At 34.2% G+C, this 19762-nt stretch overlaps 1 non-coding gene across 1 annotated transcript; it reads left to right on the plus strand.

Moving 5' to 3' along the window:
* The first annotated feature begins 3816 nt into the window (after positions 1-3816).
* On the plus strand, positions 3817-3920 carry LOC127743083 (small nucleolar RNA R71). Its single transcript, XR_008004388.1, has one exon. It is a non-coding gene; the product is annotated as a small nucleolar RNA R71 (small nucleolar RNA).
* Positions 3921-19762: the final 15842 nt, after the last annotated feature.

Below are 19762 nucleotides of genomic sequence, written 5' to 3' on the forward strand. Positions count from 1 at the left end.
TATATAGCATAAGAATAAAAAAATAGAGAAATAAGAACAAGGAATGAGTCCACCTTAGTGGCGTCTTCTTCTTGAAGGACCAATGATGTCCTCGAGCTCTTCTATGTCTCTTCTTTGCCTTTGTTGCTCCTCCCTCATTGCTCTTTGATATTCTCTAATCTCATGGAGAATGATGGAGTGCTCTTGATGTTCCACCCTTAGTTGGTCCATGTTATAACTCAAATCTTCTAGAGAAGTGTTGAGTTGTTCCCAATAGTTATTTAGAGGAAAATGCATCTCTTGAGGCATCTCAGGAATTTCTTGATGATGAGCCTCCTCATGTGTCTCTTGAGATCCATAAATGGGCTCTCTTGTTTGCTCCATCCTCTTCTTAGTGATGGGCTTATCCTCTTTAATGAGGATGTCTCCTTCTATGATAACTCCAGCTGAGTAGCATTGATGGCAAATAAGATGAGGAAAAGCTAGCCTTGCCATGGTGGAGGACTTTTCGGCTATTTTGTAGAATTCAAGAGAGATGACTTCATGAACTTCTATTTCCTCTCCAATCATGATACTATGGATCATGATGGCCTGATCCACAGTAACTTCGGATCGGTTGCTAGTGGGGATGATGGAGCGTTGGATGAACTCCAACCATCCTCTAGCCACAGGCTTGAGGTCCAGTCTTCTTAATTGAACCGGCTTGCCTTTGAGTCTCTTTTCCATTGAGTTCCTTCCACACATATGTTCATAAGGACTTGGTCCAACATTTGATTAAAGTTGACCCTTCTAGTGTAGGGGCGTGCATTTTCTTGCATCATAGTTAAGTTGAACGCCAATCTTACATTTTTCGGATTGAAATCTAAGTATTTCCCCCGAACCATTGTAAGATAATTCTTTGGATTCGGGTTCGCACTTTGATCATGGTTCCTAGTGATCCATGCATTGGCATAGAACTCTTGAACCATTAAGATTTTGACTTGTTAAATGGGGTTGGTCAGAACTTCCCAACCTCTTCTTTGGATCTCATGTCGGATCTCCGGATACTCATTTTTCTTGATCTTGAAAGGGACCTCAGGGATCACCTTCTTCTTGGCCACAACATCATAGAAGTGGTCTTGATGGACCTTTGAGATGAATCTCTCCATCTCCCATGACTCGGACGTGGAGGCTTTTGTCTTCCCTTTCCTTTTTTTAGAGGTTTCTCCGGCCTTAGGTGCCATAAGTGGTTATAGAAAAACAAAAAAGCTATGCTTTTACCACACCAAACTTAGAATATTGCTCGCCTTCGAGCAAGAGAAGAATGAAAAGAAAAGAAGAAGAGGAATAAAAAGAAGAAAATGGAGGAAAGGGAGAGATGTGTATTCGGCCAAGGGGGGAGAAGAGAGGGTTGTGTTATGTGAAAATGAAGAGGGATAGAGAGGTTTATATAGTGGGGGGAGAGGGGTTAAGGTTCGGCCATATTTGGTGGGTTTGGGTGGAAAAGTGATTTTGAATTTTGAAGGTTGGTGGGGTTTATGGGCGGAGAGTATTATTGGGTTGTGTGAAGAAGAGAGAAGATAAATTGAGATAGGTGGGGATCCTGTGGGGTCTACAGATCCTGAAATGATCCTGTGGGGTCCACAGATCCTGAGGTGTCAAGAATTTACATCCCTGCACCAATGAGGCGTGTAAAACGCCCTTTTCATACAATCCTGGCATTTAACGCCAGATTGATGCTTGTTTCTGGCGTTAAACGCCAGTTCTATGTTGTTTTGGGCGTTTAATGCCAATCTGTAGCATGTTTCTGGCGTTGAACACCAGCTTCCCTCAGTGTGCAATCCTGGCATTTAAACGGCAGATTGCTGCATGTTTCTGGCATTCAACGCCAGATCCATGCTCTGTTCTGGCGTTGAACGCCAGCCAGATGCTCCTTACTGGCATTTAAACGCTAGTAAGCCCTTTCTCCATGGTGTGCTGTTTCTTCTGCTGTTTTTGATTTTATTTTTAATTTTAGTATTTGTTTTGTGACTCCACATGATCATGAACCTAAGAAAACATAAAAGAATAATAAAATAAAATTAGATAAATAAAAATTGGATTGCCTCCCAATAAGCGCTTCTTTAATGTCAATAGCTTGACAGTGGGCTCACATGGAGCCTCACAGGTGATCAGGTCAATGTTGTAGACTCCCAACACCAAACTTAGAGTTTGAATATGGGGGTTCAACACCAAATTTAGAGTTTGGTTGTGGCCCCCCAACACTAAACTTAGAGTTTGATTGTGGGGGCTTTGTTTGACTCTGTATTTAAGAGAAGCTTTTCATGCTTCCTCTCCATGGTTGCAGAAGAAGATCCTTGAGCTTTAAATACAAGGTAGTCCCCATTTAATTAAAGGACTAGCTCTTCTTTGTCAACATCAATCACAGCTCCTAATGTGGCTAGGAAGGGTCTTCCAAGGATGATGCATTCATCCTCCTCCTTCCTAGTGTCTAAGATTATGAAATCAGCAGGGATGTAAAGGCCTTTAACCTTTACTAACACGTCCTCTACTAATCCATAAGCTTGTCTTACTGACTTGTCTACCATCTGTAATGAGAATGTGGCAGGCTGTACCTCAATGATCCCCAGCTTCTCCATTACAAAGAGTGGCATAAGATTTATCCCTGACCCCAGGTCACAAAGAGCCTTCTCAAAGGTCCTGGTGCCTATGGTACATGATATTAAGAATTTACCAGGGTCTTCTTTCTTTTGAGGTAGAGCTTGCTGAACCCATGTATCTAGTTCACTAATGAGCAAGGGAGGTTCATCTTCCCAAGTCTCATTACCAAATAACTTGGCATTCAGCTTCATGATAGCTCCCAGATATTGAGCAACTTGCTCTCTAGTTACATCTTCATCCTCTTCAGAGGAAGAATAGTCTTCAGAGCTCATAAATGACAGAAGGAGGTTTAATGGGATCTCTATGATCTCTGTATGAGCCTTAGATTCCTTTAGGTCCTCAATAAAGAACTCCTTCTTGTTTGGGAGACGTCCCATGAGGTCTTTCTCATTGGGATTCATGTCCTCCCCTTCCTCCTTGGATTCAGCCATATTGACAATATCAATGGCATTCCACTCTCTTTTTGGATTTTCTTCAGTACTGCTTGGGAGAGTACTAGGAGGAGTTTCAGTGACTTTCTTACTCAGCTGGCCAACTTGTGCCTCCAAATTTTTTATGGAGGACCTTGTTTCACTCATAAAACTTAAAGTGGCCTTAGACAGATAAGAGACTATGTTTGCTAAGTTAGAGGTGCTCTGCTCAGAATTCTCTGTTTGTTGCTGAGAAGATGATGGAAAAGGCTTGTTATTGCTGAGCCTATTTCTTTCACCATTATTAAAGCCTTGTTGGGGCTTTTGTTTATCCTTCCATGAGAAATTTGGATGATTTCTCCATGAAGAATTATAGGTGTTCCCATAAGGTTCACCCATGTAATTTACCTCTGCTATTGCAGGGTTTTTAGGATCATAAGCTTCTTCTTCAGAAGATGCCTCTTTAGTACTGTTGGATGCATTTTGCCATCCATTCAGACTTTGAGAAATCATGTTGACTTGCTGAGTCAACATTTTGTTCTGAGCCAATATGGCATTCAGAGCATCAATCTTAATAATTTCCTTCCTCTGAGGCGTCCCATTATTCGTAGAATTCCTCTCAGAAGTGTACATGAATTGATTATTTGCAACAATGTCAATAAGTTCTTGAGCTTCTGTAGGCATTTTCTTTAGGTGAATGAATCCACCTGTAGAATGGTCCAATGACATCTTAGAGAATTCAGATAGACCATAATAGAATATATCCAGAATGGTCCATTCTTAAAGCATGTCAGGAGGACACCTTTTGGTCATCTGCTTGTATCTTTTCCAAGCTTCATAGAGGGATTCACCATCTTTTTGTTTGAATGTCTGAACATTCACTCTAAACTTGCTAAGCTTTTGAGGAGGAAAGAACTTAGCCAAGAAGGCCGTGACCAGCTTATCCCAAGAGTCCAGGCTATCTTTAGGTTGTGAGTCTAACCATGTTCTAGCTCTGTCTCTTACAGCAAAAGGAAAAAGTATGAGCCTGTAGACTTTAGGATCAACTCCATTAGTCTTAACAGTCTCACAGATCTGCAAGAACTCAGTTAAAAACTGATAGGGATATTCTGATGGAAGTCCATGAAACTTGCAGTTCTGTTGTATTAGAGCAACTAGTTGATGTTTCAGCTCAAAATTGTTTGCTCCAATGGCAGGGATTGAGATGCTTCTTCCATCAAACTTGGAAGTAGGTGTAGTATAATCACCAAGCATTCTCCTTGCATTATTGTTGTTAGGTTCGGCTGCCATATCCTTTTCTTGTTCGAAAATTTCAGTAAGGTTGTCTCTGGATTGTTGTATTTTAGCTTCTCTTAGTTTCCTCTTTAGAGTCCTTTCAGGTTCAGGATCATCTTCAACAAGAATGCCTTTTTCCTTGTTCCTGCTCATATGAAAGAGAAGAGAACGAGAAAAGAAGAGGAATCTTCTATGTCACAGTATAGAGATTCCTTTATGTTAGTAGAAGAATAAAAGAATAGAAGAAGGAAAAGAGTTAAGAATCCAAACACAAGGGGGAGGATAGGTTCGAATTCTTGAGGTGAAGAGAAGTGTTAGTAGATAAATAAATAAATAGAAGAAGATGAGAGGGAGAGAATTTCAAAAATTAATTTTGAAAAAGGGTTAGTGATTTTCGAAAATTAAGAGAAGAAATAAAATTAAAATTAAAATTTGAAACAATTAATTAATTAAAATAATTTTGAAAAAGAGGAAGATGCTTTTCAAAAATTTAGAGAGAAAAGTAGTTAGGTGGTTTTGAAAAAGATAAGAAACAAACAAAAAGTTAATAAAGATTTTGAAAATAAATTTTAAAAATTTTCAAAAATAATAAAAAAATGAGAAATATTTGATTTTTGAAAAAGTTTTGAAAAGATAAGATTTTTAAAATTGAAAATTTGACTTGACTTATAAGAAATAGTTAAGTTTTAAAATTTTTTTTGACTAAGTTAACTCAAATTTTCGAAATTTATGAGAAAATTAAGGAAAAGATAAATTTTTTTTTGAATTTTTAATGAGGAGAGAGAAAAACACAAATATGACCCAAAACATAAAAATTTTGGATCAAAACACTTAATGCATGCAAGAACACTATGAATGTCAAGATGAACACCAAGAACACTTTGAAGATCAAGATGAACATCAAGACTTATTTTTTAAAAAATTTCAAGAAAAGAAAAACATGCAAGACACCAAACTTAGAAATTTTTCATATTTAGACACTAAGAATGCAAAAATGCACATGAAAAAACAACAAAAGATGCAAAACAAGAAAATATGAAGATCAAACAAGAAGACTCATCAAGAACAACTTGAAGATCATGAAGAACACCATGCATGAATTTTTTCTTCGAAAAATGCAAGAAACATAGAAACATGCAATTGACACCAAACTTAAAACATGTCACAAGACTCAAACAAGAAACACAAAATATTTTTGATTTTTATGATTTTATTAATTTTTTTTGTATTTTTATTTTTGAAAAACAAAAATAAAGAAAATTACCTAATCTAAGCAACAAGATGAACCGTCAGTTGTCCAAACTCGAACAATCCCTGGCAACGGTGCCAAAAACTTGGTGCATGAAGTTTTGATCATCAACAATGGCGCCAATAAACTTGGTAGCGCTCTCAAACGTGAATCACACTTTGTCACAACTCCATACAACTAACCAGCAAGTGCACTGGGTCGTCCAAGTAATACCTTATGTGAGTAAGGGTCGATCCCACGGAGATTGTTGGTATGAAGCAAACTATGGTCATCTTGTAAATCTCAATCAGGCGGATTCAAATGGTTATAATGGTTTTTCGAAAATAATAATAAAATAAAGCATAAAATAAAGATAGAGTTATTATGTAATTCAATGGTGGGAATTTTAGATAAGTGTATGGAGATGCTGTGTTCCTTCTGAATCTATGCTTTCCTACTGCTTTCATCCAATCCTTCTTACTCCTTTCCATGACAAGCTGCATGTAGGGCATCACCATTGTCAATGGCTACTTCCCATCCTCTCAGTGAAAAAGGTCCAAATACTCTTGTCACAGCACGGCTAATCATCTGTCGGTTCTCGATCATGCCGGAATAGAATCCATTGATTCTTTTGCATTTGTCATCACGCCCAACAATCGCGAGTTTGAAGCTCGTCACAGTCGTTCAATCCCTGAATCCTACTTGGAATACCACAAACAAGGTTTAGACTTTCCGGATTCTCATGAATGCCGCCATCAATCCTAGCTTATACCACGAAGATTTTGATCTCACAGAATAGAAGGCTCGGTTGTTAGGCGAGGGCAACTATGCGTCGTTCATCAGGAATCCAAGAGATACACACTCTAGCTCTCGCTTGTAGAACGGAGGTGGTTGTCAGGCACGCGTTCATAAGGATGGATGTTGATGAGTGTCACGGATCATCACATCCATCAGGTTGAAGTACGAATGATATCTTAGAATAAGAATAAGCTTGAATTAAATAAAAGGTAGTAGTAATTGCATTAAAACTTGAGGTACAGCAGAGCTCCACACCCTTAATCTATGGTGTGTAGAAACTCCACCGTTGAAAATACATAAGTGATGGTCCAGGCATGGCCGAGTGGCCAGCCCCAAAATGTGATCAAAAGACCGAATGGTCAAAGGACTAAACTATCAAAAGACCTCTAATACAAAAGTAAAATGTCCTTTTATACTAAACTAGCTACTAGGGTTTACAGAATTAAGTAATTGATGCAGAAATCCACTTCCGGGGCCCACTTGGTGTGTACTTGGGCTGATCTTGAACTTTACACGTGTAGAGGCTTCTCTTGGAGTTAAACGCCAAGTTGTAACGTGTTTTTGGCATTTAACTCTGGTTCATGATGTGTTTCTGGCGTTTGACTCCAGAATGCAGCATGGAACTGGCGTTGAGCGCCAATTTGCATCGTCTAATCTCAAATAAAGTATGGACTATTATATATTGCTAGAAATCCCTGGATGTCTAATTTCCAATGCCGTTGAGAGCGCACCATTTGGAGTTCTGTAACTCCAGAAAATCTATTTTGAGTGTAGGGAGGTCAGAATCCAACAGCATCAGCAGTCCTTTGTCAGCCTTCTTATCAGAGTTTTGCTCAGGTCCCTCAATTTCAGCCAGAAAATACCTGAAATCACAGAAAAATACACAAACTCATAGTAAAGTCCAGAAATATGAATTTGGCATAAAAACTAATGAAAACATCCCTAAAAGTAGCTAGATCCTACTAAAAATATCTAAAAACAATGCCAAAAAGCGTATAAATTATCTGCTTATCAGAAGGTAACTTGATTCTAAATGGTAAATTTTTTCTTCTATGTAGTTCTAGTGTTTTTTATATGATTTAAGCCATGTTGAAGAGTCTTCTGGTTACATCATTTCATGTTTTGGTGATTTAAATTTAATGTTATTCTTATCATAGGCTTGTATTTGGATTCTCTATGTAGTTGTACTATTTCTTATGTGATTTAAGCAATGTTGAAGAGTCTATTGGTGTCATCATTTTCAATTTTCAGTGTCATTTTGATTTAGATTTAGTGTGATTTTTGACATAGGCTTGGATTTTGAGTATGTATGTAGTTGTATTGTTTCTTATATGATTTAAGCCATGTTGATGATTTTTTTGGTATGATTTGCAATTTTAGGGTTTTATTATGAGTTATCTATGAAGTACGGACACTTTGCTGAGTTGTCGTGTCTACGTGTCGGATGCATTTCAGACACGACACTCATCGACACTCGTCCGACACGCATGTTTGCTGTGTCCAACCGTGTCTTAATATAAAATAAAAAAGTTTCTCCAGATTCACTTGGACACACCTAAATACCATCGCGTGTCAGCGTGTCAGCATGTCTAGCATTATTCTTAACATGTATTCTTGAAATAAATTTAGAAATGGTATATATTATTATTTATTAAAGGAAAAAATATTTTAAATACTTTATATAATCAAAACAAGACTTTAAAAAATTATAAAATTAATTTATATTTTAATATCAATAAAATATTATAATATCATTACTATTTATCTAAAAAATACTTTATATTTTATATATATACGTGTTCTTGTATCTTATAAAATTTTAAAATTTTTGTGTTGGCATATCCTGTATCGTGTCGTGTCACATGTCTGTGTCAATGTTCGTGCATCATAGTGAGTTACATTCAATGTGATTCATATCATAGGCTTGGATTTAGAGTCTCTATGTAGTTGTATTGTTTCTTATGTAATTTTAGCCACGTTGATGAGTCTTCTCATGTCGTCATTTCCAATTTTGGGTTTTATTATGATTTAAATTCAGTGTGATTCTTATCATAGGTTTTGATTTAGAGTCTCTATGTAGTTGTATTCTTTCTTATTTGATTTAAGCCATGTTAATGAATCTTCTACTGTTATCATTTCTAATTTTTGGTGTCATTTTGATTTAGATTTAGTGTGATCCTTGTCATAGGCTTTGATTTAAAGTCTCTATATAGTTGTATTATTTTTTATTTGATTTAAGCCATGTTGATAAGTCTTCTCGTGTTATCATTTCCAATTTTTAGATTTTATTATGAGTTAAATTCAGTGTGATTCATGTCGTAGGATTCCATTTAAAGTTTCTATGTAGTTGTATTATTTCTTACGTGATTTAAGCCATGTTAATGAGCTTTATGATCGATCATTTCCAATTTTTGGATTTTATTATGAGTTACATTCAGTGTAATTTATCTTTTTTATTCCTTAGACACAAAATGACAAAGAAAAAAGTTGCTGAAAAAACATTACGGCTAAGAAGGCACCAAAATATCATGTAAACATATTTTAAACAAAACAACTCTGTTTTTGTTGCATAAAATTTTATAACATAATTTTCAACTACTTTCCAGAAAACTCATGATTTGCAGTGCTTTACGAGAACTATGGCTGATGATTTTAGAAAAATGAGTAGTGAGAAGAAAGTTATTGTGGATGAAATGGGATTTTGTGCTCTGAGCCATATCCCATCCTTGAATGTGACACACAAGCTTCTGAAGGGACTCGCTACTTCTTTTAATTTTTATGAAAATACTCTCATCAAACGGTATGGGAAAATCTCCATAACCCCTGTAAAGATAAGGGATGCCTTGGACTTAATTGTAATAGGTAAAATTTACTTCTGTAATCTATTCTCATGATGAACTTTCAATATTTTTATTATTTGATAATGTTGTTTTTGTTTACCTGTTTTATTGTTGTAGGAGATGCTTTTTCAGAAAAGATTATAAATAAAGACATCACTGAGGAGCAAAAGAAAGTTATTAAAAATTTCAAAGGCTCTTCATTATCTTCTTTGACAAAATATTTGTTGGAAATGAGCATAGATGGAGATAAAAATAGCCTAAAATTCAAGAGAATATTCATTCTCTTCCTCCAAAAATGCTTCTTATTGCCAACAACCATGAGCAACGTCTCCCCAATTCACATGCCAGCAATCCTTGATACTAAAAATATACGAGAGTGGAATTGGGCTACTCACATGCTGAACTTCCTAATTAAAGGAATAAATACTCACAAAAATGAAGGAAAATACTTAATCGATGGGTGTCTTTTTGCACTCTTGATTATATACTTTCATGAGTCCAAATTTGTTAATACCACAGCCAATACGACGTCTAAACCATCGTGGGTTGCCCACTGGACAAGTGAGATGCTCGTTAAGATGATTGAACGTAAGGAAAAGGAAGAAATGGTAAAATAAAAGAACTCATTTCTTTCAAATTTTGGTATCATTATTTCTTTACAAAATAACAATGAATGTCATTTAAATTAACAGCCACTGTTCTGTCTTAAGCAATGAATATGCTAATTAATTTTATTTTTGTTTTAAGAGATCATAAAAGAGCAGAGATGAAGCAAGAAAAAAGGGTTAAAGAAGAGTGAAAAGAAGCCTGTTATAGATCTTTCATCTTCAGAAACAAGTACTTATTCTGGCTATGAGTAACATTTAGAAGTTACATATTTATTTTAAAATATATTCTATTTATTTATCAAAATTTTTTCTGTTTCAGAAGAGAAGAAAAAAAAGAAAATAACCAGAAAGAAGAACAAAAGAGAATGACAAATCTGCAGAAGTGAAGGCCAAAAAGAAAGATGTTACATAGAAAACAACACAAAAAGAAAAAAAAAAAGAAAGAATGTTCAAACTAAAAAATAAAAAATGAAGAAGACTCAACAGAAACTCAACGTGCTTCTTCAAAATGGTAAAATCAAGATCTTATATTTTTTCTTTTTGTTATAATTTTTTAAAAGCTGTTCTTTTTTCTTAAAATATCGACTGTCAATTTGTCGAGTGAGGATAATCATGTGTCTCAAACACAGTCAAGCCTTAAAGGGTCTTTAAATGCACTAAGTGTCCCCATGTAATTTTTCTAACTGTTTTTTATTTCTTAAATATAAATTTATTGTGTTACAATTGTGTAAGTTATGTGCTTTTAATATGAATAGCTTGGTTCATAAGTATAATTTCATATATTTTTACTTAGAAAAAAAAACACAAGAATCTCTAAGATTTTTTTCAAGAAAAGGACAGCATAAAAAAAGGAAAAAAAGAGTTTACTGTCTAAAGCCTTATAAGTTCTCATATATAACATAATTTATTTATTTCTATTCAATAATTTCCGTGCAGTCTTATATAATTTTAGTGCTATTCAGTTTGGAAGTGCCAAGAAAAAAAGTGGAGGAAGATGTCTAAGTTAAAGAAGCAACAATGGAAGAAGAAAATGCTCCTCTTGCAGAAAAAGAAATCCATGAAGAACCAAAATTAGAAAATGCACCAGAGTTTGACAAGTAAGTAGTGTATCCTATCTCTGAATTGATACTGCACAATTTCTGTGTTATTAAGACCATATTCATATGTCTCACAAAATAAATTCTTGTGTTTTAAAGTAGTAGCCCAACTATTAATTTTGGGAGTGAGATTGGTGTTGAAAAACAAATGCTTATAGATATGAGTTTTCTATTTTAACGAATCTAATATTTTTCACTTAGTTAATATAACTTTTTAATATCATGTACTTTTTGTTTGCTTTCATTAGAGTGCCAATTCATCCTGCACCACCTCAATAACAAGCACACACATCCACCTCGAATCCTCTACAACCTGAACAAAAATCTCTTTATGCTTAAGTTCTAGTTAAATATTTTTTTTATAACTTCTATGTTATTCCATTAGTTATTCTGTATTGAGTTATTCTAAACAATTTTCTGTGTCATTCTGCAGCTCTCAGGAGGCATAATTTCTCCAAGCACTGAAGCTATTATTATAGAACCCAGTCTATCACTGACTCAACCCCTAAATGTGTGAGTTTCCTATTTTAATGAATCTGATATTTTTCATTTAGTTAAGTATAATTTTTTTTAAAATTTTAGTGATATTCCGTCAGTTATTTTGTGTTGAATTTGGTGCTATTCATTACTATTTTAATAATATGCACTTTTTGTTTGCCTTCATTAGAGTGCCAATTTAAGCAGTTCATCCTACACCACCTCAACAACAAGTCCAAGAACAACAAGCACACTCATCCACCTCCAATCCTCTACAACCTGAACAACAAGTCTAAGAATCTTTTTATCCGTAAGTTCTAGTTAAATATATATTTTTTATAACTTTCGTGTTATTCCATTAGTTATCATGTACTGTATTGCTTCATAGCATTGAGTTATTATAAATAATTTTCTGTGTCATCCTTTAGTTCTTAGGATAGTGATATGAATAGACTATCATTTGACCTTGGTAGAAGTCTTCCAAGCATTGAAGCTACTATTATAGAACTTAGTCCATCACTGATTGAAGAGATGAAAAATTTACTTAAAGTGATAGACATCTGGTGTTGAAGTAGCATTGGACTATGCTAAAAAGAATGATCCAGAACAAAATTGGGAGAATGTGCAGCCAACTCTGAGCTTTCTTGACAAATTCTTGCACAACAATTTAATCCAACTAATGAATTTGTCTTTTTCTTAGGATATATGTTGGATTTTCATTTTCCTTCTCTATTGGATATAATTAAATTGATTTTTGATTTCATTTTTCTTCCTATTTGTGTTTCTTAACCTGCAACTTTAGCATAATCTGTAATTTGTAAATTTTTCTAACTTCTTCAAGTATGTTGAAAGTTCATCCCAACTTTTGCCACAAACTACTCATCAACATCAAACTACAATAACACCAAAAACTAGTCAATACAACACCAGTACAACAGCGAAATTATTAATATTTGAAATCAAAGAACTTCATCAACTCATTGCTAAATGAAAATCACATAAAACTAAACGTACAATCACTAATTTCATTTAGCACAGAAATTAAATGTAGAAAATACCAAATCAATAACACTGATCTTCACAAACCAATCCATAACAAAAATAAATTTATCAGTACAACGCCATTCTTTATATCTGGAAAACATCGAAACTCTAATTAAAACGTAATATAAACATATTTTTACAATCAAATTCAAAACAATTCAAAACTCATAGACTTCAACCAAATTCAAATCATTAATCATCAACACTAATTTATTCTATATATCAAATTAAACCTCGTCAACTACATTCGATTCAAACAAATCATCCAACTCGTCCTGGTTTAACATATTCAAACTTGCATCATCCAACTCGCTTTGGTTCAACGCACTCGAACTTGCATCATACATTGTTTACTCTCAATGTTTGATTTTAGAAACATAGCAAAATAATGATTCACAATGCAGAGACCGAAAACGTAAAGAATGTTGATAAAAGAATTTGGGAATGCAAGAAGAGAAGAAAAAATCTGGAATGAAATAATGAGGAAAACATTAAAAATCAATTAGTTAGGATTCTTTCTTTGGCGTGTAGATGAAATATATGTTAAAATGATTTGATTGGACTTGATTACTTAAAACATTTGGTTGAAGAGCTTTTTTATTTTTGAATAGGGGTGATTGTTATTATTACAATTATTAAATGGTTTATATATAAATGTACTTAGATGTCATTCTCACATCATAAATTAATATTTTTAGGTACTTTTGTTGCTACTTGATATATATTTTTATTTAGGTTTAATTATTTTATTGGTCTTTACAGTTTTATTAAATTTTTAATTAAATTTTTATATTTTTTTAATTGGATTTTTACACTACTTTTAATTTTGTAATTAGGTTCTTTTCATGTTAAAAGCGTTAAAATTAACAGAATATTTTTTTCAAAATATATGCGATCAAAGATCTAATTAGGTTTTTAATTATGAATACCTTCAATTTGTAAAAAAATATTTAACTAACTCTAACATTTTTTATACTAGAAAGAACCTAATTATAAAATTAAAAATAATATAGAAGCTTAATTAAACAAAAAAAATATATAAAAATCTAATTATAAATTTGATAAAATAATTAAACTTTTTATTTATTACAGTATCCCTATGATTGGTTTCTGTCCTTTTTTTAATATGAAGAAAAGAAAAATACATCATTCATATGACTACTAATTAAAAAAAAGTCTGAGCTTTACAATCAAAATATCTACCAAAAACAGTATAGGCGAGGAGATCATTGCGAAAAAAAAAGGTATAAAATAGATAAAAGTTCTATGATCGGGTTAAAAATTAATAATTATATATTTATATATTTATTATTTAATTTATTTATAATGTATCTTTAAAATTTTAATATATATTTTATATAAGACAAGAAACGTATTAATAATTGAAATCAAATCCAAATTAGACTTGACAACTGTATGTAGTAGGTATCATCAGGTAAGTCCAAAGCTGGTTTTGATTAGGTTCGATGAAAATAAAAATCATACAAAGCTTAATTTAATTAACATAATTAAGTATCCATGGGCGAAAAAGAAACAATGATAGTAGTTTCAACTAGTAACCTGAAAATGGGATCACTTTTGCTCTTTCACTTTATGAGCATGTCACACAAAGTAATAATTAAAAATATAAAAAATGCTCACTTACATAAAAGTCAGATTAATGTAAGCAGATTGTCACTTCGATGATCGGTTTCTATAATATATGAGTCCATTTCAATCAGTCTATTATATTTATGGATTTAGTTATACTGTGCTTTTAAGATTATTATTTTTGGAAAGTTTAAAATTTTTTATTTTAATAAATAAACAATAAAAATATTAAAAATTAAACTGCATTTTTTTGAAAAACTTTCATAATTAATAATATTAATTTATATTTTTAGAACACATGTTAGTTTAATTCTATATTTATTCGGCATATATATGTATGCGTACATATGTCTGTTGTGTACTTCCAATAATAATTCTCTTAAAAGAGAAAGTATAGAGAGTCAATGTCTAAGCGTATAATGTGTACAATGGAAATTTAGGAAGTATTAGAGATATGATCATTAGTGTTACATTATCTTATTAGGTTACGCTTTTGAGATGAATGAGTTCATAACATGGTATTAGAGTTCTAGATCCAAAAGGTCAAGGGTTCGATTCTTGGTGAATTCCAAAATCAACTTAAGTTTTTGGGATGAGTGATTTTATGACATGAAATGTTTATTATCCCTGGTATCCGAATGGTTATTCTGAATAATATAAGTGATGTTCATTTTATTTATGGACCAAAGATTTAACCCATTATACACATTGTATGCTTAGGTCATTGACTCTTTAGCACTACCCCTCTTAAAAAGATCTCAACAAAGTGTAGTTTTTGGTGTGGATTTAATTAACGGAAACAGAATTAATTGTTAACACGTTCTGATATGTTTAATTTGCATACCGGGTTCAATTATTAAAAATGTAATTCAAAGAACAAGTAAGTAGAAGAATAATTGAGAGAACTAGCAAACTAAATGATGAACAATTAGTAAAATAAAAATTTATATACACACTAAAAATTAGTTACAAAATTAATTACTATATGTATTTGTGTAAAATGTATGTATTATTTAATTCATTTTTAATATGTTTGGTATTTTAACTTATATTCTATACATGTAATTAATTTGATAACTAAATTTTGATATACAAGTAACATGATTGTTAACAAAAATAAAATCAACTAATAAAACATGAAAATTATTCGCTATACTTTTGAAATTTAGAGAATAAATTATCCTAATTATATATTATTGTATAGTAAATTTAATAATTGTACACATATTTAACACATAAAACGAACCTTGCTACATATTTTATTTGAATAGTGTTTAATTTAAATACAGTGATTATAGTATTTCAAAAAATATTGCTAAAATTAAAATAATAATTTTTTTATTGTTAAACAACATTTTTAAAAGGTTTTATTTCAAAAAGTGTTACCAAAATGTAAATAAAATGTAACTTTAATTTTAACAATACTTACGTACTCACCGTTGTTACTATAGTACGCGCGCACACATATAAATTAAAAGAATTAGCTAATAATGTGTTTCTCATATTATAACACTGTTTTGTATGTCGATTTTTTAGTAAATCGATGGTGATTCGATTCTAATAGTCTGGGAACGAAACCAACTCTTCTTTTGTAAATACCAATTTTCTATAAGTGCATTAAAGGTTTTTGAATTAGACGAGTATTAAAACAGGAAATAAGTTCAAAAAGTGCAAAAGAGTAAAAGAAGTGTAAGACAAAGGGTTTGAAAAGTAAAATTGACTGAAATCAAAAAGGTTTGCATTGCAATTTAAAGAAAACGATAAAAATGCCTTCGATTGAATCAAAGGACTTTAAACATGAAAATTAAAGGTACTAAAGTGTAAATTGAACATGAAAATTAAACAATGCTTGAAACATAGATTTGCTTAAAAGATAAAGTTTTACAAGAATCATAAATAAAAGGTAAAGACAGTGGAAGGAACCTTACAGAAATCGAACTCGAATGCAGACTCAGGAATTCGCTGGGATATGAGTGTGCTTGAGTGTATTTCTGATAAGAAGTTCCAACCCTTATTTCCTAAAACTTACTAATATTTATAACCCACTTCCATAACCGACCATTAATTACACTACGCTGCCTTATATGCGAATCCTTAGGTAACTGTTCCCGCTCTTTTGCCCACGGACGTTACTCATAAATTCCTCACTCAGAGAAAGCCTTCGGCTTCTCTACTTGTGTAACCACTCGATTCTCTATTCGAACAACTGTTCGATTCGTCATTCGAGTGCTTGTTCGATTTAACGAGGTGTCTAGGTCAAGTCCGTGTCAAATAACTTCCAATTAATACCAACACGTGCGTCTTTTCGGCCTCTGCTTCCTTCTTGACCCTTTACCAGCGTTTCGAATCAGCTTAGTCTGTCAAAAATAATTATTTCGACTAACAAATTGCCCCTAGGATTAATGTGTTTGCCTTCAAAGTCATTTCTTGGAAGATGAAACACTTAATCCTAATCCAATCGTCAGACACCTTTACTGATAATAATTACAATTTACCTTCTCTATTAATTCTGACCCGTTTGACACGTCTCACGTGCTTCATACCTTCTCTCTCCACCACTTCACTTTCTTCGCAAAGTTACCTTCTTTTCCTTTGAATTCCCTTTGTAATAACGGCTAAACAAAAACTCCCTTTAAATTCGACACTTCCGTCTTCGTTCAACTTTCTCGAACCCTTATTCCCTCAATTTCTCTTGCATTCATCTTTCTTGCATAACTTTTACTCTTCAATCTTCATTCTTCTTTGCTCTTCAACGGATGCTTCTTCATCCCACATTGCTGCACAGGACAAAGGAAAAGGCCCCATAGTGCAACCGCCGGCTCCTCCAGCTCTTCACATGTTGAATCAAGTCAATGATGAAGTCATTGACGACCCACAACTTCAAATTAATGACCCTAGAATCCTTATTCCCTTTAATGTGGGTGAAGATATCCATTTTTTCATTGGTCCGTCGAGAATTCAGAAAGGGCAAACAAAAAACTTCTTTTCTTCCCCAGTGCTCAAGGGGAAGACTTTTTGACCAATCAAGACCTTGATATCTCTTTTTTCACCAATCAAAAATCCTTTAGGAATAACCCGAAGATCAACCCTCGTGGAAATGACTTCACAGCCTGGTATGAGCGTTTTGCTCCATTGAAGAGCACTGCTTGGGGGCTCTTGGGATTCAAGACCATCTGAGACTTTCTCACTTTTCACCTTCGACGCTCCCTTGGATGATTGGAGCTGTAACCTTTTTCTGGAACAGGACTACTAACAATTTCCACCTTCCTTGTGGGATGATTGGTATGTCACTTTTAAACGTAGTTGCTATTACAGGACTCCCGATTAGTCCTCCAAACTTCACTTCCGACATGCAACCCAGACAACAATATAACATTGCTCCTATGACCTCCTATAGTGACTTCATGGCTCATCATATGGGCACAGAAGGTAATCCTGTTACAAATGATGAGCATGTGGCCTTTCTGTTTACTGGTTAAACGCAATTGTTTTTTGCTCTCGAAGTGTTCAAATGCAGAAGCTTTTCCTTCCTCTTGCTTCCCTACTTCATGAGGGAAACAACCTCAATTTGGCTAAGCTTCTTCTAGGGCATGTTTTCAAAGAACTTGGTCAGTTTGTTAATTGTCTTCGACACAATTATTTAATCAGTACAAGTGGCCCTCTCTGCCTTCTCCAACTATGGCTTAATGCCATTTTTGAAAAGTATATGATAAAGCCTGGAGGTGGTGCTACAGACAAACAGCACATTGAAGGCTTTTGATTGACTAATTTCAAGCCAAATTTTCCAGAAGCACAATCGGATGAAGACCGATTTTGGGCTGTCTTTTCTCTTTTTCATTCTTGCAAAGACTTCCATAATGAGGACCTCAATTTCACCCCTTTTTGTGTCGAAATTGTGGTCTTGCTTGGCTCGAACGCCTCCTCTTCCCCAACGATAATGAAGAAAATGAGCTTGCTAATAGGAGTTGGGCAAATTTATTGGCTGTACAGGTGATTCCTACAGGGCTACCTTAACATAAAAAAGAACGTTTCAAAGTAATTATGTATGCCCCTCATTATACAGGCAGACAACTTGGCTTCTCACAAGCTATCCCAACTCCACTCCCCAGAAACAGCAGGCCATTTTGCCATATTACTTTGGCTTCAAAGAAAGAGCTTGATATCTGCCTCTTAAAAAATCAACAACAAAAAGAGGGCTATAATCATCTCGTTTACGATCGAAACTCTTACATCACAAAATCTTGCTTCGATTGGTGGACTGTTTACTACTCTAAGTACAGTCATACCCTAAAAGAGATCAAGCGTTCTGTTGTTCAAGCGGTCCCTGCTGCTGAGGGTTCTCTAAAGAAAACTCAGAAAAGAAAAGCCGAAGCTACAACTTCTTCATGCCAACCACTAAGGAAAAGTCGATGGACACCTTCGAAGACTTCTAGGAAGGTAACTATATTCATACGCTCATTCTTTAATTGAGATTCCTCGATAACCACATTTACTTGCAATTATTTTAATTTCAATCTTTCTTTAGTTATAGTTGCAACCATCGAGTGAAAGTTCTGATGAAAGTGAGCCATCTATGCAGAATATCCTTACTGCATCCTCACAGTTGGAGGATACAATTGATTCAGATTCGGGTTCTCAATTGGTTCGAAGAACAAGACCCATTCCGGTAACATTATATCATTTTCACATATATTTCAATTTAGTCAAAATAAATCTCAACTTATTGCACCTTGCATTTCAGCCCGTTACTACTGCTCAATCGATCTCCTCATCTCTTGCACCTAACCAACCACATCAACAACAACAACAAGATTTAGGACAACTAACATCTCACTCATCAATCTAAGCCACAGTGTCTGTTGAACTTCTCCAAGTTGCTTTTCCAATTCCAACTGGGATACAAGTAGTTGACTTAACAAAGGAGCACACCCATCACTCTCTAACACAAACTTTAAGTGTTAGACATGTCTCTCCAACTAACCAGGCTGCACCTTCTACTGAATTTCAAGTGGCCCCTGATTCTGACTCTCCCTCTCGAGTTGCTAAGACCATTGCTCCCGATTCGGATTCTCCATCTCAAGTCCTAGAAACCCTTCCTTTTCCTCAAAGAACCTCCAGTCCTCCCAAATAAGCTGAACTTCAAACTTTCCCTGGTCAGGGATCTGGAGGTTTGGGTGTTTCTACCGATCTGCAAATGCCGACTTGGTTAACCTGGTCACCATCCTGAACCAAGCTATTCAGGAAGATAAGGTACCCATTTCTACCCCTATACTCATCGGTCCTTCTACATCTGGTCATTCATCCGAGCTGAATGTTAATGCTTGAAAATAACTTCTGTCACTTCTCAATCTCCTGGACCATCCACCCATCGAATGGACCAACGATGCAGCCCTGAACAAGCTTCTGTCTGATCTTTTAAATTCATCTCTTGAACTTCATATCCTGTCTTCATACTCTGCCATAGTCAAACAGTTTATACAAGTTTGTAATAGAAGCGTAATTACCCAAGAAAGACTACAAGAGATCAAGAGTACAGTGGCTCAAATTAGAACTGAATCAGAAAGCTATGTTGTAGCTCTGCAGCCAATCAAGGCTTCCCGTGAAGAATTCGATTTAAGGATCTCTCAGGCCCTTTCCGTTCGAGCTCACTCTGATAAAGAAGAGAGAAAAATTGAAGTAGAATTGGCTTAGATCAACAAAAGACTTGCCAAAATTCGAAAGAGGATGGCAGATATAGCTACACCTTTAGCCACTGTCCAACATGAACAACAAAAAC

The sequence above is a fragment of the Arachis duranensis genome, chromosome 1 (genome assembly GCF_000817695.3).
Source record: "Arachis duranensis cultivar V14167 chromosome 1, aradu.V14167.gnm2.J7QH, whole genome shotgun sequence".
Taxonomy (NCBI): Eukaryota; Viridiplantae; Streptophyta; class Magnoliopsida; order Fabales; family Fabaceae; genus Arachis; species Arachis duranensis.